General features: G+C 38.9%; 1 long non-coding RNA gene across 1 annotated transcript in view; it reads left to right on the top strand.

The window, feature by feature from the left end:
- Positions 1–13,144, top strand: part of LOC131918287 (uncharacterized) — a 128,447-nt gene extending 115,303 nt beyond the window's left edge. Inside the window, exon 3 of the long non-coding RNA XR_009380933.1 lies at positions 13,093–13,144. This is a non-coding gene — a long non-coding RNA (uncharacterized LOC131918287). The remainder of the gene's footprint in view (positions 1–13,092) is intronic.
- Positions 13,145–13,683: the final 539 nt, after the last annotated feature.

The raw sequence follows: 13,683 nt of genomic DNA, 5'->3' as shown, positions 1-13,683 counted from the left end.
CATTGTTTCTTTATATGCTCCCTCCCCACACTGCACAGTCAACTTTGGAGGCAGGAGAGATTGGACATCTGTGTGGTATTCTTGATTCATATTTGGTGTCATTGATATCAGTTCACACACACACACACTCATACACACACACACACACACACACACACACACACACACACACACATGCACACACCACGTAACAACCAAATAGCAAACCCCAGATAAATTTGGGAAAACAATCCACGAACTGAAGTTATTTATGGCTTTGTTAAGTCATAGTTCTCACTGACCTATAGTCATTAAATAAACCTCTTTTCATTTTATCCCTATTCCTCCAAATATTTAGTTCAACAGTTAATGTTAAGATGACTTGGAATGAAGTAGTTGCTTACCTACCACAATAACACTAAGGGATAGGATAGAGAGAATTGCCAGGGCGAAAGGAAGGGAGGGAAGGATGGGGGGAGGGAGAGAGAGAGAGAGAGAAATATAGATTAGAGAATTACCACAAAATGAGAAAGAGTAATTGTTTGTATTTGAGACAAGATCTTGGGTCAGCCTTCAGCTCCCAATCCTCCTGTCTCAGCTTCTTGAGCACTTGGATTAGAGGCATGTTCAACCATACTCAGATAACATGGCATTTCATTAAGCCACACACCATCTGCGTAGCACTGCCATTTTGCCAAGATACTCTAACCTGCACCATTCAGCAGAGAATCCTCAGATAACCCAGCAATAGGGCTATCTCATAGTCATGGCCTCCTTGGCCAAGTTGAGTGTAACAAACCATGAGGCTCACCTCCAGTGGCTGCATGGAAGGAACCTCCTGAATTAAAGTGTTTACTTTGAAAGTGTATTTATTATTATTATCATCATCATCATCATCATCATCATCATCATCATCACCATCAGAGGAACAGGAGGCGGGAGGAGGGGAGAGAAGGAACCAAAAGATGAAGAAGGCCCACCAGGTCTGCAGAGTGAGGTAAATGCAGGAACTTAAGGAGAACCAGTTCCAAAGTGAAAAAAAAAAGTATAATGGAGAGATAAGAAAAAGAAGGAAGGAGAGCAGAGAGGTGGGGCTGGGGAGAAAAATTTCAGCGGCAACTTGACAGAAAATAGTGGATGCAGAAAACTGGCTGTTAATTCAATCCTTGCTTCTGCTTTGGATACTAAATAATGTACTATTTGTAGGAATTGATTAAGCTGACACCTGACTTTGCCAACATTTACTGCTTTAGGGAAAATTAAATTTTTGTCTACTATTTTTTTTTAATAAAACTGGAAAGTAATTTAAAGGTGATTGATTTTTTTTCTTTGCCCCGCCGTCTTCCATGTCTGATAGATTTAGAATTGAAGTTATGGATTATCGATGTCTTTCTCCTTTGCAGGTGAAGGTCATTTACTCTTTAGGATCCGTTTTTGTACCCAGTTGGTTTATGTGACAAGGCCAAGTTATTAATGTTCCAATAATAAAGAGTTAGGATAGGTACAAAGAAGAGAAGATTTGACTAGGGTTTAAAGAACTAGCCTAGACCAAGAAGTGACACTGTGTCTGGACTCTCGAAGCAACATTGACTTCTGCTTCTATTTTTCACCTCCTAGTTGGGCGATGAATGTAATGATTTGGAAATTCACACCATATACACTTTAGGCTAAGCATAAAAACCAAGTGGTAACAGGAGTTCATGATTATTTGCTCCTAACACAAATAGTCTTGCCATCTGACTTCCTTGATGTCAAATATGTTTTCAGACCTTAGTTGTAACTCTGAGCTTGGCAGACATTGCATGAGCTGACGGACTCATGTAGCAGAGTTGGTGTTGCCGATATCCAAAGAGCGCAGCAGCTTGCAGGCTGATGCATGGGGGGCACTGTGGGATCCAGCAGTGTCAAACAGATATCCAGTTGCCACTTGTAGACTGGAACTCATGTTTAAAGGCACATCAGCCTAGTAGCATATACTAGGCAAAACAATAAATGCCTGAAAATGTCAGAAGATCGTTGGAAACATTAGGGAAGGAGTCATAAATGGCAATCATAATGCACATGTTTTTGCCTTAAAATTACACTTGTAATTCACAGTACTTTCATGTGCAGCTTTTCTGTACTCCATAATAGTTGTAGCTCATGAATTACTTCCAATCAATCTACCAACTTCACTCCCTGCCTCCCTCCCTCCCTTCTTTTCTCCCTGCCTCCCTCCCTCCCTTCTTCCCTCCCTGTGTGTGTGTGTGTGTGTGTGTGTGTGTGTGTGTGTGTGTGTAGGCATGTATGTGTGTGTGTGTGTGTGTGCGCGCGCGCGCGCGCGCGCGCGCGTGCGTGCGTGTGTGCATGCATTTCCAGAACAAACAGCTTACAGCCACTTGACACTGAAGCTAGCACTCCTGACACTCCAAAGTCGAACAATGAGCCACAAGAGTCTTTTTCTTTTATTGACGAGGCTACAGATGTGTCTAAGAAATGCTTGTGAGATGGGTGGAATGTATCTTGAGCATCGCTTAGTGCCCTTCTCTCATCTTTCACCACAACTTCCAAATCTTCTACTCTGCACAACTCAAGTACGCATCCACTCTGTGGCTGAGAAGGAGCAGCGATCCTTCTGTTAGTTAGACATGCTGTTCTCAAACTGTCCCTGTCACTGAGAGACACCGGGGTCCTGTCTCAGTCACATTCTCTTTGTCCCATTGTCACAGGATTTATGCAAATGATGACTGATTTTATTTCAGAGAGTTCTTATCTACAGGTTAACAGGTTTATCCTAGTCTTTCCCTAAAAGTATGACTTAGCATATATTTTTAGCTTGTTATGTGCCTGCGAGGCTTGTCAGTGAAATATTAGCCTCTCACAAAATTCACTGAAGTCACATTAAATTAGAATAACTTGAGACAAGTAGAGATTGGGGAAGAAACAATCCTACAAACAATAGATATTTGTCAAATACTAATTTCTCTATCTTCTTCCTGTCTTATGAGTGAACTATTTCTCTTGCTATTTTAGTGAAATGAATGTATAAGAATCCACTGGTAAATATCTGATACCCAGGATTGTTTTCTTTCTAAGGCTATCAAGGCCAAGAAACCACTCAGATGGAAATGGTGATACTTGGGATTTCTAAGTTTTTATTACACGTAAGAGATAAATGAATGAAAAATACACTCGGGTAATTTAAAAAAAAAAATGAAAGGAAGAAACAACCCGCTTGTGACAGAGCAATCAGCCTGTACATGGTTAAGTGAAACTATACTCACCTCTTACTAAGGAATCCAGTTTAAATGAGCCTGAGATTTTTCTCTTCATTCTTTTATTTTTGAGATTCTAGTATAATCACACCGTTTACCCCTTCCCTTTCCTCCCTCCAAACTCCCACAATTACCACTCCTTGCTCTTTCAAATTCATGGCCTCCTTTCTCATTTAATTTTTTCTTACATGTATAAATGTATATGTATAAACATACATATTCCTAAATATAATCTGCTCACTCTGTATAATGTTACTCATATGCATGTTTTCAGAGGTGACCATTTGATATTGGATAACCAATTGGTGTTCTCTTTCCTAGGGAAGACTATTTCTCTTCAGAATTCCTTAGTTGCTTGAAGTTCCTATGTAAGGGTCAGACCTTATGGGCTTTTCTCCATCTGCTTTGGCATGTGTATTGTTCTTGTCCTTGTTCAGGTCATGTGTAAGCAGTCATGTTGGTGAGACTTTATGGGTGCAGTTTCTGGCATTACTAGAAGGCACAATCTCCCAGCAAATTCCCTGATCCTCTGGCTCTTACGGTCTTTCCGTCCCTGATGTTCCTTGAGCCGTGGATGTGGGAATTGTTTTCTAGGTGTATCTATTAGGATTGGGCTCCACAACTTTGCATTTTGTTTGACTGTGGTTTTCTGTAATGGTCTCCATCTATTTCAAATAAAAGTTTCCTTGGCCAGAGATGAGGACCACGCTTATCTGTGGGTATAACAGCAAATATTTAGAATGTAGTTAAAGGTTATGCTGGTTAAGTAAAATGGTGGTTGTAGGTTCTCCTTCAAGATCTATGACATCACAAGCCTGGGTAGTTGACTAGGCTTCTGTGACCCAGAGATTTTTAACAAGATTTATTAGCACTCTTTCTGACAAACTCAGTATTTATTAAATATGATTTTCTCATTTAGTAATTTCATATTAATCTAATAACCTACAAGTTTTTTAAAAACCACAATCTTCCCCCTTCCACTATAATGCTTAACAATATACCCCATAAACTGTTGGTTTTGATGAAATGTAAACATGTAAACCAGCAGTTTGGGAAAATATTTTGCTTTTATTTTGATGGAGACACCAAACTTTAAAAACTCACTTAAAATTAATGGGAAAATTTATTTTCCAAGAGAGTTTCACCATGTCTTTATTTTAATAGTGAAAATAATTGCCTAGTTTGCAGGGCCATAACTGATTGCCTGTCTGGGCAAACTCACTGCAATTAATTCTATGCCATTCTTGTTAATATCATTCGAATCTTTGCTTTCAAATCACAGTGGTGCCTGGGAAGGTGCTACAAAGTCAAAGACAAACATGACAGTGACAGGCTCACAGAGGTTTGTTGATTTTCAAGAGAAAACCAACCGTGGAGTAAGTCAGGTTAAATCACATGGCTGTAAATCTGTTGAACTCATTTCCCTCTCCTCGGTGTGAAATCCTCCACCTGGGTGAAAAAGGATCTGTTCTCTGAAACTTCAGAGATAAGAACACGATATGGGAAGAGGATGTCCCACTTCCAGTAGCCACTGCCCAGCCAGAACTGAGAGCATTTCCCCAGTCACAGCTTGTCAGATGTTCACAGGATCTGCTTGGTCTCTGGAGGTGGCTGGCAGGAAGAGTGAGTTGGAATTTTTCCTGATCTACTAAGAATTGAATTTTCTGTCCCTTTCTTACCTCTTAGTGTAGTGACTATTAGATGGCTAGTCACAGGTATTCAGTGAAAACTGCAAAAAGTTGTTGCCTAAGAATAGCTGTATCTATGGAATCTTGGCCCATTTATGTCTTGGATGAATTTTGCTTTGAGTGCAAAACTGTTCAATGATTTGTCCTCCTTTTTTTTTTTTTCTGAGAGTGCCATGTTTTTACTTTAGCTTAAGCTCCTGGTACCAAAGGACTTTATTTTCCTCTTCCTTTAAAAAAATAAATTTCATTAGTAGAAAAAATTGCAAGTAAGTAAAAAAATCATACAACACAATTAACCAGACCCAAAGTCTATACAACTCAATGATATTTTATGCAGTTAGAATAGGCATTTTGCGGAGCTTCACGTTAAATTTTACACTTTTATTATCGAATATATTTTATGCACTTATCCATCACCCAACCCCCCCAAATTCATGACAGAATTAGAACTCGAAAAATAATTATAGTTTTATATCCTCTTTTATCACTTGTATTCATTATCTGAATTCAATAGCTTCCTCATCCCCTTATATTAGGCCTTTCTTGTTCTCTTTTCTTCATATGATACTGTACCCACATGTATGTATATTCATATATATATTTGGCTAGATTCCACATATGAGAGAGAATAAGTTTTTCTTTCTGAGACGTGTGACAGTGCTTCTTTTGAATTAATTTCATTTTTAAAGAGATGATCATTGATGTGTTGAACTATAGATACATATAACCACCATATAGAGTATGGTGTCTTTTTTTTGTTGTTTTGGGGGTTGTTGTTGTTGTTTGCTTGTTTGTAGTTGTTGTTGTTTTGACATTACCACCATTCTTCTGATGGTTACCAGTCATGTTCATTGTCTTTGATGAAATTTCCCATTTAGTGAAGAGTGGAATGTGACAGGTGGCATTTGAAGTGTTAGCAATGGTTGATTTGAGGCAAGAAGAATCAAGTTTAAAACAGAAAATAAATCCAGCATTTGCTTAATAATTCACTGTTTGCTGCAGTAGACTCTTATCTGGCCACCCACATTCATCTGCTTGCTGACGTGGCTTCTGCTTCAGTCACAGAAACTATTTTTTGCACCTTTCGTGTCTTTAGAGGAACCGAGTGGGCCTACTTGCTTGTAATGATTCATATCTTAAAGTGCACAGGGTGTCCTGAAGTTCTGCTTCAGGGATGCAGTAAGGTGGCAAGGGGTCAGGGAGGAGGGAGTGAAATCCCTTAAAATATTTGTAAGAAGTGGTCCAGGAACAAGGCACATTTTGACAGTTGGGGTGTGATTTTTTAGTACTTTCTGCAAAAGTCTTGGAACTGTCTTGGCAGCAATACAGACAGTGTTGTTGTTATGGTCTTAAATAGCAAATATACAGTGTCCATCTGTGGGTATGATAGTCATTTTCTTTTAAGACGATATTTTGCTCTGTAGCCCAGATTGACTATTAGAATTTAGTCACCCTCTTGCCTCAGCTTCCTGACTCCTGGGATGGTTGGCCTTCAACACCACACCAAGATGTATAGTCCTATTTTTTTGTTGGCCTCTTATGCGTAGAGCCATTCCATCTCACATGATTAATTTGTATATTCAGGTTAAGTAGTTTGATCTTCCTTGCATTGCTTTAGATTAGATTGAGATAAATATGAATTCAAAGTACAACGGAGTCCTTTTCTCCACTTACACACTAGCCTCCATGAAGGCTTTAGATTTTTTTCTTTCTTGGTGTTGGATTCCTAGTTAAGAAATTAATTTTAGCACAGAACATAGCAGCTGAAAAGAGGAGGTTTTATGAGGTTATCTGAGAATATGAAGTTGAGCTGATGACTCTCCACAGAAGCTCTGCAGGAACTCTCTGAAGCTGGAAGGTGGAATGGCAGCCTGGACTGCACTGCCTCAGCTTTCACATCCAGGGCTTTGTAGTTTGATTTGATTTGATGTTGCTCATATGTACACAGATGCACAGGCATACTTGTGCATGCATGCATGCATGTGGAGACATGCTTTGGGTGTCCTTCCTTAGGCACTATCTACCTTAGTTTGTGAGATGGTCTCTCCCTGGCTTGGAATTCACCTAGCATGATAGGCTTGCTGTTTAGTGAGCCCTGGGATCCACCTTCCCCCACCCCCAGTACCGAGATTAAAAATGTGGACCACTTGGGTTCTGGGGATGAAACTCAGGTCCTTATGCTTGCCAGACAAGCACATTATCAACTAAACTATCTCCCTAGCCCCAGAATATTAAGTTTTTTACTATAGCATTGTTTTTTTTTAAATTGCTTGTGCTCTGTTACAAGTAATTCCCTCTTACTACAAGTATTCATCCAAAGATTTATATTGTATTAAAACAAAGGAATTTTTAATTAAAAAGTGATGTTTTTGATAGATATAATCCCAAATTTTATTTCTTGAGCATAGGCAGTTCCTAGGGGTGAAGAATAAGCAAGCACATTAAGTTAACTGTAAGCATCGCATCTTAAAGGTTCTTGTTCATCCTTCAGATTTCAAGAAGTTGTGCATGAGCTACAGTGGAGGCAGTTGGGAAGCAAAGATGCTTGTGATGCAGTTTATTGATCTGAGGATGGCAGGTTAATGGTTAAATTTATTATTCTCTCCTATCAGTTTTACGTGTAACTTGAAGAGCAGTTTGGGTCTGCAGTGAACCCCTCTACAAACTTCCTGGACCTGATGGGTATAGGCCATTTCGATAGAAGTACAGCTTTTGATTCTTTTGATTTCATGGTAGGCCCATCTGAGAGTACTATTTTTCTTGCTGAGCTTATTTCCATGTGAAGTTCTTAGGAATCCTTATAGGAATAACTTTCATAGTATGATGGGAAAAGATGTCACTGGAATTGTGAAATCACAAGTACGAAGTTACAGACGTTTTATGATAGTATGTGAGAAGCACCACGGTAGAATCAAAGTAAGTCATAGGTGTCTTGACTACATCTTTAGTTAGGTCTGCACTGCAGCCCACTTGGGAAAATATGGCTCTGTTTCCTCTGATATTCTAACATGTCAGTTTAGACTGCAAGCATGTCAAAGTCCATCAAAGTGATGTTGTAGTGATGTGACTTTCCCAAAGTTGTCTCAGTTTTTTGGCAGGGTTCAACAAGATACATAGTACTCTCCTCCTATTGGTCACTCTCCCATCTTAAGAAAGACCAAAGGTATTATTGAGATTTTTGCTAAAGGCAGCACTTTTGCATAATTTAGCTTCCAGGAAAGTACTTTAATATTAAAGTCATCTCATGGAAATCTGCGTTTATTTGGACTTTGGCACTGGTCATATTGTTTTCGAGAGTTCCTCTTTCTATCACCCGGTACCCTCTGACCTTGTTGCTCTCTGATTAGTGTTTCATCAGTTGTATTGTAGCAGTTGGTGGGGACACGGGACACCTACATTTAAGCAGTTGTGATCCAGTGTGTGTGTGTGTGTGTGTGTGTGTGTGTGTGTGTGTGTGTGTGTATGTGTGTGTGTGTGTGTGTTGCTCTTCTCTACACAGGACCTCTTGTAGCCCAGGCTTCCCTATGTAGCAAAGGATGACCTTGAACTGCTGACCCTCCTGCCTCCTGAAGGACACTATGCCTAAGCTCATGTCTCTTTCTTTCTTTCTTTCTTTCTTTCTTTCTTTCTTTCTTTCTTTCTTTCCTTCCTTCCTTCCTTCCTTCCTTCCTTCCCTCTGTCCCTCCCTCCCTCCTTCCCTCCCTCCCTCCTTCTTTCTTTTCTTTTCTGTTCTCTTTCTTTCTTTCTTTCTTTCTTTCTTCTTTCTTTCTCTCTCTTTCTTTCTTTCCTTCCTTCCCTTCCTTTCTCTCTCTCTCTCTCTCACTCTTTCTCTCTTTCTTTCCTTTCTTTCTTTCTCTCTCTCTCTCTCCCTTCCTTCCTTCCTTCCTTCCTTCCTTCCTTCCTTCCTTCCTTCCTCTTTCTTTCTTTCTTTCTTTCTTTCTTTCTTTCTTTCTTTCTTTCTTCTCTCTCTCTCTCTCTCTCTCTCTCTCTCTCTCTCTCTCTCTCTTTCTTTCTTTCTTTCTTTCTTTCTTTCTTTCTTTCTTTCTTTCTTACAGAGTTTCTTTGTGTAGCTTTGGAGCCTGTCCTGGAACTCTATAGATCAGGCTGGCCTCAAACTCGCAGAGATCCACCTGTCTCTGCCAGCTCATAGGTTTTCAAAAAATATTTTATTAATGATCCATAGCAACAGAAAAGTCCATATATTTGTTTATAAGTACAGTGCCATCCAATTCTCCGAAACAATAAGAACAACACACAATATCTAAGAAGCCATCTTGATTTTAAGCAATTTCTTATTAGTAAAATATCAGGGCAAAGAGGCTGAGCTTGTTACCTGCTGTCCTTTCCCTACGTGGGATGTAATTATCTAGTGATGGCCACTCAACCTTTGCTCCCACTAAACTAAGGATTAATTTCCTAAGGTAAACTTTTTTCTGAGATACTGTTTTTCCCAGCCAAGAGCAAACTGGTAAGGTAGGTCTCCACCCCTGAGCAGAGCTAGCCCGCCTGTCTTGCTGCCTATCTCACCCTCCCTTCCATGCTGTGTCACTTCCTTGGCTCAGGTTTCCTTTACACACACACACACACACACACACACACCCTGAAACAGCCATGCGGAGACGAATACCCTTTCAATATCACTATCTTCTAAAAAGCGCCGCTGTCAGGCAGGATGGCGCGTGGCATCCCTGACACAAAGACACCTTTAGGCTGTTACACTATCCACAGGAACCCCTAAGGCCATATGCTCTAAATTTTATCCTCAGTGCACTGAAAACACTGGGGGAAATTTTAAATGTGAATGTGAGACTGTGCTTAGAATAGCGAGCCCTTTGTTGGCAGTGGATGCCAACAATGACTTTGTGTGGGTTTGGTCGCCATAAAAAGAAATCCCAGTGAATAAAATGATAACTAGATGTTTTCTTTTCATATAAGAATTGTTCTGCTATTGAATTTTTTAGCATATTAATCGATTGGGGAAAACTGGTATTTATATTCAATGTGCTTTTTGAAATTATGAAAAAATGGATGTATAGGATCATAAATAATCTAGCTGTAACTAATGAAGTTGCTACAGAGCTTTGAGGCTTTAAGCAGATCTATATCAAAAGAAGTTAAACTAAAATCCTAATATATGCAATGATACATTTGGTAATTTGAAATAATATTAGGTCAAAAAAATATTTTCCTGGGGTCAATGATCCATTTGATGTGTATTTTCTCTCTATTATAATCTCCTCCCTAATATACTCTCCTATAATAAAATGTTTCCCCATTTATGACCATCATCATACATTTTAGTAATAAAATACAAACCAATAAATTTATTTATTTATTTAAAAAAATTAAACCTCTTAGTGAAAATACCGGTTAAGAATAACAACAAGACACATGTCTTTATCAAGTGCTAGATAGAACTCAGAAAGCCTTGTGGTTTTTTTTTTAGAGTGAATTCCTTTCCTTGGCTTAAGTGAGGAAGAACAGCACAGAAACTTTTGAGTCTACCCAGAGCCTGCTTGGGTGTAAAGGAAATGCTCTACCACATGCGGTCAATGGCCAGTGATTCGCATCATTTCGATTACATTTTATTTTCATGTCCAAGAAAAAGCAGCTCAAGACAAGCAGTTCATAAAACCCTCCATGTCTGTAATATCTGTCAATGTGACCCTGGAATTCCCTGAGGGACCAGTACTGCTTGCCCTCTCCAACCTCTCCCAGTCTCAGAAACTTCCAGTGACTTAGGAGCAGCAGTGAATGGAAGGCTACCTAAAAATAGTGCTGGGGAGGACAGTGGAAACTCAGATATGTGTAAAATCATATGATCGTATGTAAAGGGTTTGTATGGAACGGGACTTCTTCCTAATGATCTATCTCTCTCTCTCTCTCTCTCTCTCTCTCTCTCTCTCTCTCTCTCTCTCTTTCACACACATACACACACACACGCACGCACGCACGCACGCACGCACGCGCGCGTGTGTTATATGTGACCTCCTGTACCATGCTTTTTTACATGGCTGCTGGGGGACTGAACTCACGTTCTCATGCTTGCCAAACACTCTTTCTTCCTTCCTGAGTTATCTCCCAAGCTCCCTCCCTAGTCACACTCTCAAGCTTTTCACTGAAACAAGAAGAAGGTGGACTGTGCCTTTAGAAGAATATGGATCAGCGTGTCCTTGTGCTGGGAGGTCCACTCTTCCTGAGGGACCTGGGAGTTGGAAGGAAGGTCTGGGAAATGGTGTTTCTGGATTAAATTGTGGGGCATCCCAAGGAGCTTATCCAGAAAGTCTGCTGTTGAATTGTATATGACACTTTCCCTCCACTTTTTGAAGTCTATTTTCAGAATAGGCTTAGTTTTTGATAGGAGTTTTATTTGGTGTGTTGGGTGTTTTGTCCTCGGTAAGGATGTGTCTAGTTACTGGTATAATAGTTTTAATTGGTTGCTATAAAACGAAATGGTAGCTGTCTGATTTAGAAAGATAAGTACCTCATTCTCAAATGAAAACATGAGTACATTATAGTCTTTTCTTTTCATAAAAATCTGTCCTTATTTCACTTGAAGTTTCTGTTATAGCAAAATTACATATTGTATGTCATCCGAAGAATGGGAAGTGATAAATGCTAATTTTCACTTCTGGGGTTGATATTTTCCTTTAAAGTAATGATCTTCAAAGAACAAAGGAGAGCGATTTGTCTTGAAGGTTTCCAATATTCTCACAAGGCACTGCCTAAGTCATACTTAGAACACTGTTTAAATTATGGACATTTCCCTCTAAGGAGTCACATTTGTGGCTATTTTCTTTATCTCCAACCTGCAAAGGTCAGATATTTTCTTCGAGAACCTTTGAAGCTTGAGGGTTTCAATTAGTGACAGTGATTGAAACTTTGGAGTTACATGAAAATACTTAGGGAAAAAGATGGAAGATCGAGAATTTTGAGTTGTGATGAGACTTAGTGGTGAGTGCATATGAGACAAGTGGTGGTCAGAGGTCACCCAAGCTTGAATTGGATTCCAGCTCCTGCTCTCCGTCTCTCGATGTGTTCCTCCTCTGTGCAGCAGATGTATAGTCTAGAAGTGTCATAGACACCAAGTGAGATAACATATATGAAATCTTTTGAGTTTTACCTGTGTGGGTGTAGAACAAATAGATAGTGATTGACAACTACTGTTGTCACGGCAGCTTGACTTTTCCTCACCTGAAGTGCTCAGAACCAGTACAAAGTGTTAGCTTTTTCAGAAATTCTGGAATATTTGAAGAGAGAGAGAGAGAGAGAGAGAGAGAGAGAGAGAGAGAGAGAATATAATATCTGGGAATTCAAGTGTAAATTCATTTATATTTCATGTATGAATTATACATATGGCCTGAAGATAATTTTATATAATATTTTTAGTGTATCTGCCTTTGAGTGCAACTTATCACACGAGGCCAGGAATGAAAATTTTTACCCCTTGGCATCATGTTGGTGCCCAGAAGGTTCCATATTTTGGAGTGTTTTGAATTTCAGATTTCTTCCAAGCAATGTTCAAGCAGTGTTAGCATTGGGGCTGTAGTCATTGATCAATATAAATATAAAATATTAAACCTAGGAAGTAAATTGAAAATTATTTCAAGCTCTGAATCCCAATTGAGGATGTGCATACTTCATGAATCACAGGCAAATTCTACTGACATTTTAGAGGGTGATGCTTGCCTCTCAAAGTCCCAAATAGGCTTTATCTACAGGAGTCTTTAACTATTGAACTATACACAGAATCTCACCAGTTTAGAGGCAATACCATGCATTTTTATTAGTCTCATGCCTGGAATTGATTGAAGTAAATTTTCATTGAAATACTTTGAGGTCATCACTTTTCTTTAAAATTAGGAAAATCACTGTGAGGGGACAAAGGTCAATTCAGTGTAAAACTTCCCAACAAATCAACATTAATATGTGTGTGGTTAATTTTCTAAACAGGTGATTTGAAGATTTATTTATTGTATGCATAAGGCTTACTACTCTAGGACAGCCCATTGTAAAAATAATCTTTGTTGTTGTTTTAGAGCACATAGCATCCTTAGTGCTCATCCTTAGACTCTTATCCTTAGTGCACTGAACATTATCTTTGTACAATAATGCTGTAGTTTGATGGGTTGATGGGTAGTTTTTCCTAATGGTGTTTGTTTTGTATACAGGACGCGTCAGGACAATCATGCCCATGAAAACTCTAAACTGTTCAGGTAACTTCTTCCTTTTTAAATGACGCTTTAAACTGTCCTCCAAGCAGGCTTTGTTTTCCAGATTATGAAGGTTTTAGGACTATTCTGTTAAGACACTTTGATATGATTTCACCAAAGTTCTTTGATGATCTTTGTGTCTTCTATCTATCTTTGATCTAGCTTTGTCAGTTGCTGTTTTCAAGCTATAAACATACCTATGTGTTGTATTAACATATTATATAAAATCCCATGTAGTTATATTTTGTTCCATATGCATTACATAAAATTGATTGTTTATTATTTAATTTTATATTTTATATTAATACAGATATATAAGTATAATTTATTTTAAGCTATAGAATTAATTACACAATGTACTTCTGCATGCAAGCAATACAATTTGGCTAGAAATAGCTTTCAAGTTTCTAATTAAGGTTTTAGAAATCATATATTATAAATAATATTTAACAATACACTGTCCTTCAAATGCTTTGGGATGTGGATGGTGGCTGGAACCCAGGGCTTCATAGATGCTAAGCACGTTGCTTTGCTACTGAGCTCAGGCTT

This window comes from Peromyscus eremicus, chromosome 8b, assembly GCF_949786415.1.
Source record: "Peromyscus eremicus chromosome 8b, PerEre_H2_v1, whole genome shotgun sequence".
NCBI classification, from domain to species: domain Eukaryota; kingdom Metazoa; phylum Chordata; class Mammalia; order Rodentia; family Cricetidae; genus Peromyscus; species Peromyscus eremicus.
Note: the sequence above shows the minus strand (reverse complement) of the source record. Positions and strands in the feature narration are given on the sequence as shown.